This window comes from Mus caroli, unplaced genomic scaffold (assembly GCF_978045245.1).
Source record: "Mus caroli unplaced genomic scaffold, Mus_caroli_1 scaffold_7, whole genome shotgun sequence".
In the NCBI taxonomy this organism is placed as follows: Eukaryota; Metazoa; Chordata; class Mammalia; order Rodentia; family Muridae; genus Mus; species Mus caroli.
In genome coordinates, this window is record NW_028227262.1 from 146,164,080 (window position 1) to 146,180,954 (window position 16,875).

At 41.5% G+C, this 16,875-nt stretch overlaps 1 long non-coding RNA gene across 1 annotated transcript; it reads right to left on the reverse strand.

Moving 5' to 3' along the window:
* Positions 1-9,750: 9,750 nt before the first annotated feature.
* On the reverse strand, positions 9,751-16,658 carry LOC147004042 (uncharacterized). The gene is made up of 3 exons (XR_015047534.1): positions 16,621-16,658; positions 12,179-12,282; positions 9,751-9,973 (listed from the first exon to the last, which is right to left on the reverse strand). It is a non-coding gene; the product is annotated as an uncharacterized LOC147004042 (long non-coding RNA).
* Between the last annotated feature and the right edge of the window lie 217 nt (positions 16,659-16,875).

The following is a 16,875-nucleotide window of genomic DNA, read 5'->3' on the forward strand; positions in this document are numbered from 1 at the left end:
TCATAGGCATCTTCATCCTGTGCTCTGATTTCCATTCCATTCAATTTGAGGTAAGTAGGAGGTTAAATATCCAATTTTCAGACTTTCCTTTTTTTTTTTAATCAAAAAAGACCAAGTCTTATAATGTCTGTTTTGTCTAAACTCTTCCCTGAAGTTATCTAATAGCTAGCACATCTGTAGTTTTATATTTTATATTTTTATTATTTTATAATCATCAGATAATTCATTAATTTATTAGTTGTGGTTCTTCAGAACTTCTTAAATAACTACTTTTTAAGCCTCTGTACATGTGGAAGCCAAATTATGCCCCCCGCCAGAGTCCAAAGAATAAAGCTGTAGAGTTTTTTTGGCTTTTTTCCAAGGGAGCACAGCAGTGTGAATCCATGAGTGCATGTGATATGAAACAAGTCCCTACATATGTGTTGCCTCCATGAGAACTGCTGTTTAGCATGATAAGCTTCTTCTAAATCCACTGTGCTGTGATAGTGTGACTAAACTGTGTATATATGTTACATTTTTATCACAAGATACATTTTATCTTTGTATCTGATAATAAGGCTGGCTGAGTGCAGTGGTTTAGAGTAGGATGAAAGCTGAGTTGTTCAAACAGACATAACAACGTACAATGTGCACACAACCTCTCCTCTATTTTTCTTAATTTTAACCCCATTCTCTTGTTTTCTAAATAGAAAGAAATCCTGTCTTCTGCTTAAACCCCAGCTAATCAAATCTGTTACCTTAGAAGCTTCTTCTGGGACAGTACCCCCTGTGATGGTTAAATCTGTTTGTCACTTTAAGTAGTTTGAAACACACTTGAACTGGTCCCCATGAGTCTGTGAGGGAATTTCCAGAAACAACTGGAACATGACTCAGGAAGGAGTGGGATGGTGTCCACTCCACAGGCAACATCCTTGGATGGAGCGGATACGGAAAGAGTGGAGACGCTTGCACAGGAGTCTAAGTTCTGTTAACCTGCACTGGGGTCTGGGTCTGCTACTCCATCACCCATAGACACCTGACTTGAGTATGTAGCATGGTCTCAGACTTCTGATCCCATCCCCAGCTTTCAGGCTTCACTATAAATTGGTACTGCAACTCCAGCCTGTCTTTTTCTGAGGTTTCCTGAACCTTGAACAGAGTTGCTGTGATTTAGCCTAGATCTCATGCCTAGAGTTAGCCACTAAAGGACCCCTCATCCTCTCAAGTATAGGTCAGTCTCATCAGGACTCCATGTTGGGAGAAAGTGGGGAAGGGGAAAACCTGATCAAAACACATTGTATGAAAATTAAAAAATAAAAACAAAAAGACACAGCTGTTTTGGAAGGCGAGAATCCACTATTAATTTAGGAATTCTTGGATTGATCAGGTACACACAGTGATATAAGTCTAGGCAGAGGGAAAATTGGTTTCTCAGCAAGAGGAGTGAAGTCACTTGGTGGCTCCAGCTTAAGAGGAAACTTAAACAAAGGAACACAGGGGCAGGCTCAGCTCACAGGTGCTGGGATTTCCTGCTGTGAAATGAGTGAGGATGGCTGTGCTGAGGCAGAGAGCCAGGCTAAAGCCAGAGCTGCCTGCTTCTTACAAGCTGGTAATCAAAGAATAGTATCTTAAAGTTTGGTTTAGTTGTTCTTAAAGATAGAAGGGAATACAAATTTTTGTCGGGAATTCTTCCTGGGGTTTTGACTGATTAGAAAGAGCTGCTCACAGGCGCTGGGAGACCTTGCTGTGCAAAGATAGGCTACATGGAGAAAGGCAGAGGCAGACAGTAAAAGGGTGCTGGCCTCCAAAAAGCAGAGAAAAGAGAGAGATAAGGAAATTTGATTTAATTGTTTTTAGGGACAGAAGGGAGTATAATGGTAATCGTTTAAGTACACAGAAATATTAAGCTCCAGAGAAGAGAGATTGAGTGAAAAAATGCTTTAGAAGATTTGAAAAGGTCCTGCTAGGATATACTCAATTTTTTTTTAAAAAGTGGGCTCCACATGAATTCTGGGATTCCTGGCATGACAGATTAGAAGCTTAAGAATAGGCTTATACAGTAAGCAGAAGGGAATTTAATTATAGATATCAAAATATTGAGGCTTTAGATCTTTAAAAATTAGACTGAAGTCAGGGGATAGAGTGCCTATCTCAGACAGTAGAAATTTAGGCCTTGAGAATTATATAAAAAGAGAGCCTGGAAATAGGCTCATACAGTAAGTAGACAGAGATCTGTTTTTGGGTTTTTTGTTGTTTTTTTTTTCCAAGATAGGGTTTCTCTGTGTAGCCTTGGCTGTCCTGGAACTCACTCTGTAGACCAGGCTGGCCTCAAACTCAGAGATCTGCCTGCCTCTGCCTCCCAAGTGGTGGGATTAAAGGAATGTGCCACCATGCCCTGCAACAGAGACCTTAAACAAATAATTTAGGCCTTGATCTCATGAAGGTTGGAGCAGGACAGTATAAACACTGTACTGGATTTTTGTGTTTTCAGTTTTGTATTTTGTTTGTGTTTTTTATTTTGTTGTTTGTTCTTTGTTTGTGGTTTTGATTTTGTTGTTTGTTGTTTTTTCTGTTTGTTTGTTTGTTGTATTTTTGTCTTTTTTGTGTTTTTGTTTGGTTTTGTCTGCCTGGTCCTAACCCACTGACTGTTTTCTTTTCTTCATTTGCAAACCTTGGCCATTGTCAAATTCCAATCCTATAGTCCTTTTTTGAACTATTTCTGAAAGGAATGCTCATCACGGTGCCCTTTCCTGTTGAAGACCAGGAGGGACATCAGCAGGAAGAGGCAGAAGCCCTTCACTAGCATCTCTAATGACAGAGTTGTATGCTGCTAAATTGAAGCAGGGGATAGTGGTGTGGTGGTTTTTTTGTTATGTTTTCATATTTTTTTAAAAGCTTGAAAATAATATGAGAAATGAAAATGAGTTGCACAGGCTGGTGCTATTCTGCACCACCATACTCTGCTGGACCTCTACAGGATGTAGAACTGCAGCCAAACTACTGACTGGACTCCAGGACCACTAAGAAAAGCACCATGGTCATTTAAAGACTCATCCTTTCCCAGACCTGCCTTAGTTTTGGAAGTTGATTTGAAGTAATTATAATGGCAAAAGTCCATTTCTTTTTTCTTTTTCTTTTCTTTTCTTTTGTTTTTTTAATTAGGTATTTATTTCGTTTACATTTCCAATGCTATCCCAAAAGTCTCCCACCTGCTCCCCCACCTACCCACTCCCACTTCTTGGCCCTGGCGTTCCCCTATACTGAGGCAGATAAAGTTTGCATGGCCAATGGGCCTCTCCAAAAGTCCATTTCTATCTCAGATCTCATTGAATACAAACCCCATCTATTGCTGTATTGAATTGTTTTGTTTTGTTTTTTTTTAAGTTCCAATTAATTAAAATTTTTTTTTCTTAAAAAGTTTTGGCATATGTTAAGACAAAAATTGATTTTTTTCTCATTAGATTAATATTCCCACTGTGGGAAATTGGATATTTAGTATTTATGGTTGAAACCACCGGTTATGTAATAATGTAATTTCAAGTGATTGTTTGTATTTAACTTTTCTATTCATTATCTTATGGTTGTGTTTATGCAATTTTTACTTAATAAAGTTTAAAGTTATTTAAACATTTCACAAGATCTGGTGTCTCCTGTTTCTTTTATGGCATAGTAATAAAACCTGGTTTGTGAGGTGACCTGAGAAGCAGGTGTTGAGGGTGTGATTCACCAGCTTAAGCCTTAGATACATTGTCCACACCAGTGATTGTTACTCTGTTCTGGGCCTCTGCAGTGGAGTTGGAATGTTCCAGAGAACATCCACTCCTTTATAGTGGGTTGTAGAGGGAGAATAATGTGCAGCTCAGTTGAGCTGTGTCCAGCTGAGCTGCAAAGTAGGATCAATGGAGAAATGTATTGATGTGCAAGAGCCCACTTGTCTTTGAGGCTACTCTGCATTACTGTAAATGGGAAGTCAGGCAGGTCCACTCCTGACCCCTACCACAGACTGATACACACACTGGAAAAGGAAACAATATCTTCATACTTTGTACCAAATTTAGGGCCAGAAAACTGGACCAGATTTAGGGCGAGAAAACGTCTCAATTCTCTTTTGTCTATAGCAGCTTGAGTATGTATAGAAAAGACAACACAGAGTTGGGGCAACGGCTCAGTTGGCCAAGTACTTGCCAGTAAGTGTAAGGATCCAAGTTGCACCCAGGGCCCCATTAAGAGAAGCCATGATGGGTGGCCGTGAGCTGGAAGAGCCCAGGTCCTTTATGGCAGAGTGGTTTTCCATCTTATCTCTTTCCTCCTGCCCAACTCCTCCCTTGGGAGTATCTTTTTTCCTAATCAGCCATTCTTGCCTTTTCTGCAAGTATAAATCTGTAATTGATTCCTTGAGGACAGAAGATCCTCAAAATCCTCTGGAAGGTCTTCTGAACCTTGCTATCATCCAATATCAGTAGTGTCTATTTTCAAATGCTTGATGTGTATGTGGAGAGATGGCTGACAAACCTGAAGCTCAGTGGTAGATGGGAGAGCTTACCCACATATGATGTGTGAGTCTAAGTGTTCAGTCATCAGCACCTGCAAAAGGAAGAAAAACAGAATTTGAAACGGTAATGCATACATATTGAAAGAAGTTTTTTCATTGTCAAACTGATAATTACTAAAAACTACAAACTAAAGTTTTATCAAGAAAAAAATACAATATATTAACAGACATACCATCTAATATATAAGCACTTAATAAATAAACGAAGTAAGGCTACAAATGGGGGAGGGCAGTCTCTAGAGAGATGGCTCAGCAATTAAGAACAGTGACTGCTTTTCCAGAGGACATTGGTTCAATTCCCAGCACCCACATGTCACAGCTCTCTGTACCTCTAGTCCCAGGAGATCTGACACCCTCACAAAGACATACATGCAGGCAAAACACAAACCAATGCTCATACAATAAAAATGAATTATAATTTAAAAAGGCTGATTATCTTAATTTATTTAGAAACCAGTCAATTATGAAGAAACCACCAGAATAAATGTGTCTACACAAAACAGCAAACATTGCAGAGAGTTTTGATCTAAAAATGAGAAAATTATAAAGACAAAACACAAGAGCGTCTAAAGCTTTATTTCATCCTTGCCCAAGGAAGCATTGAGAAGAGTGTTGTTCAGTTTCCACGTGAATGTTGGCTTTCTATTTTTTATGTTGTTATTGAAGATCAGCCTTAGTCCATGGTGATCAGATAGGATGCATGGGATAATTTCAATATTTTTGTATCTGTTGAGTCCTGTTTTGTGACCAATTATATGGGCGATTTTGGAGGAGGTACCATGTGGTGCTGAGAAGAAGGTATACCCTTTTGTTTTAGGATAAAATGTTCTGTAGATATCAATTAGATCCATTTGTTTCATGACTTCTGTTAGTGTCCATGTGTTTAGTTTCTGCTTCCAGGATCTGTCCATTGGTGAGAGTGGGGTGTTGAAGTCTCCTACTATTATTGTGTGAGGTGCAATGTGTGCTTTGAGCTTTTCTAAAGATTCTTTAATGAATGTGGTTGCCCTTGTATTCGGAGCATAGATATTCAGAGAAAGCATTTGACAAAATCCAACACCCCTTCATGATAAAAGTTTTGGAAAGATCAGGAATTCAAGGACCATACACAAACATAATAAAAGCAATCTACAACAAACCAGTAGCCAACACCAAACTAAATGGAGAGAAACTCGAAGCAATCCCACTAAAATCGGGGACTAGACAAGGATGCTCACTTTCTCCCTACCTATTTAATGTAGTACTTGAAGTCCTAGCCAGAGCAATTCGACAACAAAAGGAGGTCAAGGGGATAGAAATTGGAAAGGAAGAAGTCAAAATATCACTATTTGCAGATGATATGATAGTATACATAAGTGACCCCAAAAATTCCTCCAGAGAACTCCTACACCTGAAAAACAGCTTTGGTGAAGTAGCTGTATATAAAATTAACTCAAATAAATCAATGGCCTTTCTCTACACAAAGGATAAAAGGACTGAGAAAGAAATTAGGGAAACAACACCCTTCACAATAATCACAAATAATATAAAATACCTTGGTGTGACTCTAACTAAGGAAGTGAAAGATCTGTATGATAAGAACATCAAGTCTCTGAAAAAAGAAATTGAAGAAGATCTCAGAAGATGTTAAGATCTCCCATGCTCATAGATTGGCAGGATTAATATAGTAAAATGGCTATCCTGCCAAAAGCAATCTACAGATTCAATGCAATCCCCATCAAAATTCCAACTCAATTCTTCACTGAGATAGACAGGGCAATTTACAAATTCATCTGGAAAAATAAAAAACCTAGGATAGCAAAAACTATTCTCAACAATAAGAGAACCTCTGGTGGAATCACCATGCCTGACCTAAAGCTGTTCTACAGAGCAATTGTGACAAAAAAACTGCATGGTACTGGTACAGTGACAGACAGGTAGATCACTGGAATAGAATTGAAGACCCAGAAGTGAATCCACACAAGCTATGGTCACTTGATCTTTGACAAAGGAGCAAAAAACATTCCAGTGGAAAAAAGACAGCATTTTCAACAAATGGTGCTGGCACAGCTGGTGGTTATCATGTAGAAGAATGCGAATTGATCCATTCTTATCTTCTTGTACAAAGCTCAAGCCTAAGCGGATCAAAGACCTCCACATAAGACCAGAGACACTGAAATTAATAGAGGAGAAAGTAGGGAAAAGACTCGAAATATGGGCACAGGGGAAAAATTCCTAAACAGAACAGCAACGGCTTGTGCTGTAAGATCAAGAATTGACAAATGGGACCTCATAAAATTGCAAAGCTTCTGTAAGGCAAAAGACACTGTCAATAAGACAAAAAGGCCACCAGCAGATTGGGAAAGGATTTTTACCAATCCTAAATCCGATAGTGGACTGATCTCCAATATATACAAAGAGCTCAAGAAGCTGGACTCCAGAAATACAAATAACCCCATTAAAAATGGGGTTCAGAGGTAAACAAAGAATTCTCAACTGAGGACTACTGAATGGCTGAGAAGCACCTGAAAAAATGTTCAACATCTTTAATCATCAGGGAAATGCAAATCAAAACAACCCTGAGATTCCATCTCACACCAGTCAGAATGTGTAAGATCAAAAATTCAGGTGACAACAGATGCTGGCAAGGATGTGGGGAAAGAGGAACACTCCTCCACTGCTGGTGGGATTGCAAGCTTCTACAACCACTCTGGAAATCAGTCTGGAGTTTCCTCAGAAAATTGGACATAATACTACCAGAAGATCCCAGCAATACCTCTCCTGGGCATATACTCACAAGAAGTTCCAACTGGTAATAAGAACACATGCTCCACTATGTTCATAGCAGCCTTATTTATAATAGCCAGAAGCTGGAAAGAACCCAGATGTCACTCAACAGAAGAATGGATACAGAAAATGAGGTAGATTTACACAATGGAGTACTACTCAGCTATTAAAAACAATGGATTTATGAAATTCTTGGACAAATGGATGTATCTGGAGGATATCATCCTTAGTGAGGTAACCCAATCACACAGGAAGTTATTAGATATGCACTCATTGATAAGTAGATATTAGCCCAGAAACATAGAACACCCAAGATACAATTTGCAAAACACAAGAACATCAAGAAGAGGGAAGATCAATGGGTAGATACTTCATTCCTCCTTAGAAAAGGGAACAAAATACCCATGAAAGAAGTTACAGAGACAAAGTTTGGAGCTAAGACGAAGGGATGGATTATCCAGAGAATACTGCACCCGGGGATCCATCCCATAATCAGCCACCAAACCCAGACACTATTGCATATGCCAGAAAGATTTTGCTGAAGGGACCCTGTTACAGCTGTCTCATATGAGGCTATGCCAGTGCCTGGCAAATACAGAAGTGGATGCTCACAGTCATGTATTGGATGGAACACAGGGCCCCCAATGGAGAAGCTAGAGAAAGAACCCAAGGAGCTGAAGGGGTCTGCAAGCCTATAGGTGGAACAACAATATGAACTAAACAGTACTCCCAGAGCTTGTATCTCTAGCTGCATATGTATCAGAAGATGGCCTAGTCTGCCATCACTGAGTAGAGAGGTCCCTTAATATTGCAAACTTTATATACCCCAGTATCTGGGAATGCCAGGGCCAAGAAGCGGGAGTGGGTGGGTAGGGGAGCAGGGTGGAGGGAGAGTATAGGAAACTTTCGAGATAGCATTTGAAATGTATATAAAGAAAAATATATAATAAAATAATAGAGTGTCTAAAGCAGAAAAATGGATCAGAAATTACGAAGAAGAGAGAGTGGTATATTTGGTGCTGCTTAGAAACTTAAAATTGATGTCTATCTAAAGACAAGCACTAAGCCAGGGTGGTGGCAAACACCCTTAGTCCCAGCAGGTGTAGGCAAGGCAGACTTTGAGGCCAGCCTGTTGTACAGAGTGAGTTTCAGGGCAGCAAGAGCTACACAGGAAGACCCTGTCTTGAAAATTTAAAAAAAAATAACCCCCAAACTCCAAAAGGCATGCAATTAAAATGCAAACAATATCAAAATTCATAGCAATTGTGACTGAAAAATCTCTATTGTCATACAGTGAGGATGGAGATCTCATAAAACTCAGTAAAATGCTAAGACCTTCCCCTCCCCAAGACAACGAACAAAAATACACAATTGATGAGTAATATGTAAGTAGTCTATAAGCATGGGAAAATATAAACAAAACCAGAACAAAGCAAAGCTTTTCAACCTATACACAGATACGTGTTATCAAACACTTAAAACCAACTGTAGATTTATTTTCTGTGTAGAAGTGTTTTGGCTGCATGTATGTCTGTGTACCACTTGGAAGACTGCTACCCTCACAAGTCAGAAGAGGGTGCTGGAACCCTTGGAACTGGAATTATGAGTAGCTGCCATCTGATCCCCAGGTTCTGGGAACCAAACCTGGTTCCTGTGCAAGAGCCACAAGTGATCTTAACTCTAGAGCCAACTCTCCAACACCTCCCTCCCATTTTTAAACCATTTTTAAAGAATGCACTTGAAAATACTGAGCTAAGGAACCGGGGATATAGCCTAGTAGTAACATGCTTACCCAGCATGCATAGAGCCCTGGGATTGGTCCTCAGCACACATGAACCAGGCATGGCTGTGCATTCCTACAAATCCAGCCCTGGGGAGGCAGGGCCAGGGAGATCACAAGTTAAAGCAATCCTCAGGAACACAGAAGTCTGAAGCTAACCTGGGGTACATGTGTGTGCGTCTCCCTGAGTTTTCAATCCGCAACAATACTGCTATTGATCCAAATACTGCCCACAGATACAAAGTCAGTAGTGCCAGGAGCTGGAAGACACGAAGGATATTTTTACAGAAAGCATCAATGGCACAACTGTGTTCTGATGTCCCAAAGTAACTTAAATTGAAGCTATTTCTCATACCCTGTGTTGCCAATGCCATTAACACTCTATTAAACTACTAGAGGTGTGTAATATTTAAGACCCTGGCTATACCCAATGCCAAATGGACCAGAAAGAACATCTGGATTGTTGGACTGAAGGACCTGAAACCCAAAAATCTGTCAGGATATTTCAATAATCAAGAAACATCTGGAAACCTGCTGACATCTCTATTCCCAGGATAAGTCCCTGAGAACCTCTCCATTGAAACCAAAGACTGCAATGCTATTAATAGCATCATCTGTGCAAAACAGCACTGAGGCCTGGCAGCTTAAGAGACCCAGGGATGGGTACCTTTGGTGGGACACAAAGCTGTTCCTTTAAAATGTTTGTGGATGTTCCATTCCACAGGGAGCATGTAGCAGACAGCCAAGCCCAGTAAGAAGATAAAGTTTCCAAACAGTGGTTGTATTGCAGATGGCTCAGTTCCTTCACAGGACAACTCATCATGTTCATGTGGTGTGCCATCGATGTAGCTGGCCTTCAGTAAAGGCAATGCAGTCTTTGGAAGAGCAAAGTGGGCCTGGAAGAGTAGACATGCTGTTACAGTTTTGATTGACATGCTCTAGATGCTTGGAGTCTCTACAATACAATCAGTCCCTCATCCTTTTGGAATTTTCCATCATGAGTTTCATTGAGGCTAAGTAGTGACCTGGGCAGTGATCATTACTGGGCCTGAAAATCCAGCACACTACTGGCCCTGGGTGGATAAAGAGCTTGCTATGCAAGCATGAGGACTTGAGTTTGGATCCTTAGCATTTGTGTGAGAAGCCAGGCATGGCAGCAATGAGTGGAGTCCCAGGATTGGGAGGCAGAGATATGATCAGACAACCTAGTCAGTCAGTGAGCTCCAGGTCCAATGCACAAGGCAAACAAACATACACTCAGGCCACACACATGAGATAAAAGCAAATAAATCTTTAGAAACAAAGAGCAAGATGAAACCTCAAAAAGGGACAATTACATGTCTTGTAAAAGAGCTTATTTTAAAGCAGGGCATCATGGCCTCTGCCTCTAATCCCAGCATCCAGGACGGAACAACAAAAATGAAATGAAAGAAAACCAGGCTGCTGAGATGGCCTAGCACTTAAGGGTGCTTGCTGCTCTTCTGGAGGATTCTGGTTCAGTTCCCAGCACCCACCTGCTCACTCACAACTGTCTTAACTCCAGCCCATGAGGAGCTGATGAGCTCTTCTGGACTCGGTGTATAAACACATAGATCGAGAAAACACCAGAAACATGAAAAACACAAATAAATTTTAAAAAATGAAACAGGCTCAGAGGAGATGGCTCAGCAGTATTCACCCTTAACTGTACATTTTTGTGCAGTTTTACTCCATGTGATGAAAATGTTCTACTGTGGATATCTATTCCTTTTCAATGAGGAACAACTATTAGAAAAATGACTCTGCAAATGACTCTTTATTATCTATCTTGTGCTTGGTCAAACAACTTTGCCAAAATATGATCTCCGCTCCCTGATTAGGACACAAACATGCTTTCAAATACAGAAAAGTGGGTACAATCTTCTGCTTGCTTACACAGATCAATACTCTCTGCAGTGCTCCCCCTGAGGATCTGCCAGTCACACTGTATGGGGTCCTTGGGAATAAAGCAAGGTCTGCAGCAGATCTTACTTATGCAAACATGCCTTAAATGCTATCTTTACTGCAGCTCATACACTAGGATATCAGACGAGTCTGTCAAAACCATTATGCAGCAGCTTTCCTTGAGATTTGTCCCGATTTAAAATCTGCCTGCTTTGAAAATTCTTTTCCCTCTCAACATCGAAGTCGGATCTGGGTTCAAAGTTTGCATGCTCTCACTCTCAAGCAGTAATAGCCTGAAACCTATACACTCTGGCACCAGGCATGCTTTGTCTACAAGGAATCTCCTTACTCAGCTCTGCCTTCTGAGAGTTTATGTCACCCTCTGACAACGTTACTGTATGTTCATTGAAATCAAAATACCAAACTGACATGAGATAGATTGATGCTGCTTAAAACAAGGGTTGAATTGTAAGTTGACCAGAGGCTTGTGAAATTAGTATATTAGTTAGACCAGAGGTTGCTGTAGTTAGCATGTCACAGTTAGACCAGAGGCTGGTGCAATTAGCATTTTATAGTTAGATCAGAGGCTGTGGTAGTTAGCATATTATTGTTAGACCAGAGGCTGTGGTAGTTTGCATATTATAATTAGACCAGAGGCTTGTGTAGTTAGCATATTACAGATAAACCAGAAGCTGGTGTAGTTAGCATATTACAGTTCGACTGCTCAGACCTGCTAGGACCAGCAAGGCTGACCAAGGTGACTGTCAATCCTCTGCTTTATTAAAATTCTTTGCCTTTTACAATTTGCAGTTCCCATCATGCACCTGACACCAAGGCACATCAGCATCCTGACCCCATCAGTGTAGAAAAGGGAACTAAACCCAATTCTGGAAAATCCCAAACCCATCTTTGGATTTCCCATCTTTCCTCACTTAACTCACTATTTTCCCCATTAACATTTTCCCATAAGTTGAGCTTCCCAAAACCCCAAGATGCAGCTCCTTCAGGAAACCTGAAACAGGCAGGGCAGAAGGAGTTTTAATCCCAGTACTTGGGAGACAGAAGCGTGCATGTCTCTATACATTCAAGGCCAGCCTGGTCTACAGAAATTTTCCAGGACAGCCAATGTTCCATGAAGAAGCCTCGGCTTGAAACATAGTTCCCCACCAAAAACAAACCTGATCCACCCCTGGGGTGGGATCCTTTGTCCTGTAACAGTCTTCACCCAAATTGCGAACTTTATCTGGTCTCTGAAGTCTTTCTTTGATGGAGACAGGGAATACTGGAAAGAGATTTCTATATGGTTTATAACTTTATGGTCTTCCCAGCCTACCCCACACACATACCATCTATGAAAAGTCACTGAAGGCCGGGCGTGGTGGCGCAGGCCTTTAATCCCAGCACTTGGGAGACAGAGGCAGGCGGATTTCTGAGTTTGAGGCCAGCCTGGTCTACAAAGTGAGTTCCAGGACAGCCAGGGCTATACAGAGAAACCCTGTCTCGAAAAACCAAAAAAAAAAAAAAAAAGTCACTGAAAGTACAGGGTCTAAACTGAAACAGTAAAAATAGCAATCTACAAAGGATACACATAGCCTATTTTGTTCTGAAATGTGTATTTTCAAGGATTTGATTGTTGGTTTTTTAATTAATTAATTAATTAATTAGTTTATTGAGAAAGGGTGTCTTTATGTAGCCCTGGCTGTTCTGGAACAGTTATGTAGACCAGGCTGGCCTCTAACTCAGAGATCTGCCAGACTCTGTCTCTTGAGTGCTTGGATTAAAGTCGTGAACCATGACCACCTTGCTGAGTTTTTTCTTTAAAAACTTGTTTATTTTTATTCCATATGCAATGATGTTTTGTCTGTGTGAGGGTGTCAGCTCCCCTGGAACTGCAGATATAGACAGCTCTGAGCTGCCATGTGAGTGCTGGGAATTGAACACAGATCCTCTGGAAGAGCAGCCAGGTTTCTTAACCCTTGAGCCACTCTGCAGCCCTGAAACGTGTATATTTCATAATGGAATTACTGTAAACAGAGAACTGTCGTTACATCAAAGCTGTGTTGATTCATAAGTGATGATCCCTAAATAAAAGGAGATGAAACAGAATTCCAGCCTTCAGCGAGAAACAGAAAACCATCAGCTTGGTTACTGCACCAACAGGCATGCACACCCTCATCCTTCTCCTCAGCAAAGCTTACCCACTTCCAGTTGAACCCAGCTCCAGTTCCCAGCACTCACGTTCAGCCTTAGGGCTCCCCACTCAGTTTGCACCTAAGGTACTCGGAGTGAACCATTTTCTTTGGCTTGGTGTGGCCAGCAGGCTCTGTTACTATCCAATCATCTTGTGTGATTTCACTATCTGCTGCCAGAAGCTCTTACTCTAGGGGATCTCCCAGCAATCTCCCAAGTACCACTTAGTTTGTGTTAGTATTTTGGTTACAAAGTTATACACCTTCATTAAGTGGGCTCCTGCCACTCTAAACATTCTAATTACATTTTATTCAACTTGATATTTATTAGGCCATAGAAAAACACCCTGTTATAACACTAGAGACTCTTGTTGGTTTCTATGTAACTCTGCTGACTTGAGACTTGCTGGGATTGGCTTTGAACTTGCTGTGATCTTCCTGCTTCTGCTTCTGGGGTGCTAGCATTCCAGGACTACACTTTAATACTGGCTTTTTACAATAAAACTTGCCATAAAACAATTTAGTGGTTGAGAGTCAACTTTTTTTTTTCAGTAAAACAGGAAAAATCCCTGCAATAACTACACTTCCCATAAAGAGAAACAAGTGGTATATGATTAAATGAGCGTGTTTTGTTTTTCTGACACAGGGTCTCACTCTTCAGCCCTGGCTGGCCTGAAATTTGCTATGTAGCTCAGAATTCACAGAGATCTGTGTGCCTTATTCTCCTCTTGAATGATGGGACTAAGGGCACATGCTATCAGGCACAGCATAAAATATTCTGATTTTTATATAGGTGATAATCAAAATGGTTTATTTCAAATTGACATGTATTCCTATAATATTTCAAAATACAAGACATTGCAAAGTGGCTTAAAAGAAAATCTTAGAGTTAGATATTGAAATGTTATAGAAATTTTTTATAGAAATGACGACTAGTTTTAGATTCAAAATGCCATTGAAGGAAGGAATGTGCTAGTCTTGTAATTTCCTTCCTTTCCTTATTTCCTCCCTCCCTCCCTCCCTCCCTCCCTCCCTCCTTCCCTCCCTCCCTCCCTCCCTCCCTCCCTCCCTCCCTCCCTCCCTCTCTTCCTTCCTTCCTTCCAGTCTTCTGTCTTAGGGTTTCTTTTATCGTGAACAGACACCATGACCATGGCAACTCTTATAAAGGAAAACATTTCATTGGGACTGGCTTACAGTTCAGAGGTTTAATCCATTATGATAATGGCAGGGAGCATGGTGGTACACAGACAGACATGATGCTGGAGAAGAAGCCAAGAGTTCTATATCTGCATCAGCAGGCCAGGGGAGAAGAGTACCACACTAGGCCTGGCTTTGAGCATCTTAAACCTCAGAGCCTGTCCCCAGTGACACATTTCCTCCAACAAGGCCACACTTCCTAATAGTGCTGCTTACTCCCTATGAGCCTATGGGTACCATGTTTTTTCAAATCACTGCTCATTCTTTCTTTCTTTCTTTCTTTCTTTCTTTCTTTCTTTCTTTCATTCTTTCATTTTTTTTCATTCTTTCTTTCTTTGATACAGGGTCTCTCTATGTACTCCAGGTTGTAGTGAAACTTCCTATGCAGCCCAGGCTGGCCTCAAACTCATAGAAATCCCTTTTCCTTTGCCTCATGTGTGCCAGGATTAAAAGTGAGCTCTAACATGTCTAATGATGCAACATTCTTAATGGACCAGTCAAGCCTGAAACACCCACATTTGACACAATGAAAAAAAAAGGATTATTTTTCTAGAAAATAATTATTAACTGTGAACCCAACACTGCCTAGAGGACCTAAAAAAAAAAAAAAAAGGTCTCAACTGAGTAATTAGCTGTATAAAGCTGGGCTGTGGGCATGTATCTGAGAGCTTGTCTTCATTATCTTAATTGATACAGGAGAGCTTAACCCATTGTGGGTGGCACTATTCCCTGGGCAGGTGGTCCTGGGCTGAACAAGGAAGCTACCTGAGCACGGCTGGAACATCTTTCCTGCAAGGGTCTTCCCTCAGGTTCCTTCCTGCCCTGACTTTATTCAAACATGGATGTGACCTAGACATGTAAGCCAAACACACCTTTTCTTCCCTAGGCTGATGTTGGTCAGTGTTTTATCACAGCAACAGAAAGGAAACTAGGACATGTATGTTTAAGAAGAAGTTAGAATAAGGCAAAAGTAAAATAGGCTATTAGGTTTCTTTGCAAGTTAAAAAAAGAAAATGGAGCCAGGCGTAGTGGCACAACCCTTTAATCCCAGCACTTGGGAGACAGAGGCAGGCGGATTTCTGAGTTCCAGGCCAGCCTGGACTACCAAGTGAGTTCCAGGACAGCCAGGGCTACAGAGAAACCCTGTCTCGAAAAACCAAAATACCAAAAAACCAAACCAAAACAAAAAGAACAGACTTACTCTTTCTTTGAAATAATTCTTCCATACCAATTATATTATATAGCTTATATTTAAACATACCCAGATAAACAATATAGAGGTTCAAAAACAAGTTTTCAAGTACATCTGTTTTTCTTCAGTGCTGGGACTGAATCCAGGACCTCACATATGGGGAGCAAGCACTCTGCCAACCTACAATACCAGCAACAACAAAAAACCTTCCAATTATGAAAACGAAAAAGTAAAAACAAAATATCAATTCTAGAGGGATGTAAAGAACAGACTTCGAAGCAGAACATGATTATGATCGGCTGCTTCTAGCTGGTAATTTCCAAAGTAAAAACTGTGGCTCAACAAATCTGTGAGTCTCACTTTCACATAGCTAGGGCACAAAGCGCCACCTACTAGGAGTTCCTGACTGAATTCGAAAGCTCACTTTTAATTTATACTTGAGGAGTTTAACACCAATGTTTGAAACTTTAAGGGATTTTACAACTCATCGACGTATAGTTATTTGTTTCTTGTTCCCATACAGATAATTTTCATCATTTCCCGTCAGAACCATCCTAGCCTCACCACAAAAGTCAGGGCCTCCATATTTCTCTGTTTTTCCACTACCTCTCTGCAACATCCCATCATGCCTTCCATTCCCTCCCACCCTAGGTGCGTCTCCACGTGGGTGCTGAGAACAAAACCCAGGTCCTTTGCAAAAAAAGGTGCTCTTGACCTCGGAGCCAACGCTCCATCCGCCTCCCACACACACTAGGATCCGCACCTTCCAAATCCCAGTGAGGGACTTCAGCTCTGACCCCCTGAGCCCCCGCGAGTTTCCGGAGCTCGGCTGGGTGGGTGGGAATGTGGTGCGCTGGGGAGGTATAGATCGCTTTGCTCAGCGCCTGCCCGGAGGGGTAGGGAAACTTCTGCTCTCCTCCTGTTGCTCCACACTAGGACTCTGCCTGTCCCGCTCCAAGCCCCTCCCTCAATCTAATTGCTCTACACCTGGACTCCGCTTTCTGTGCTCCTAAGCCCCGCCCTTGGCCCAATTACTACAGACCCGGGCTCCGCCTTCATCGTTTCTAAGTTCCGCCCTCATAACTGTTGCTCCCCTCTGGGCTCTGCCTCTCGCGCACCAAGCCCCGCCCTCAGCCTATTTCTCCACATCCGGGCTCTGCCCTCTGGGCCCCTGAGCTCCGCCCTCAGCCTCTGACTTCACACCGAGGCCCCGCCTCCCACGTGCGGGCGCTCCTCTCCCAGGGCTCGCCGGTCCTTCCAGCTGTCCTCCTGTTGCATGCAACCAGCAGTGAACTTT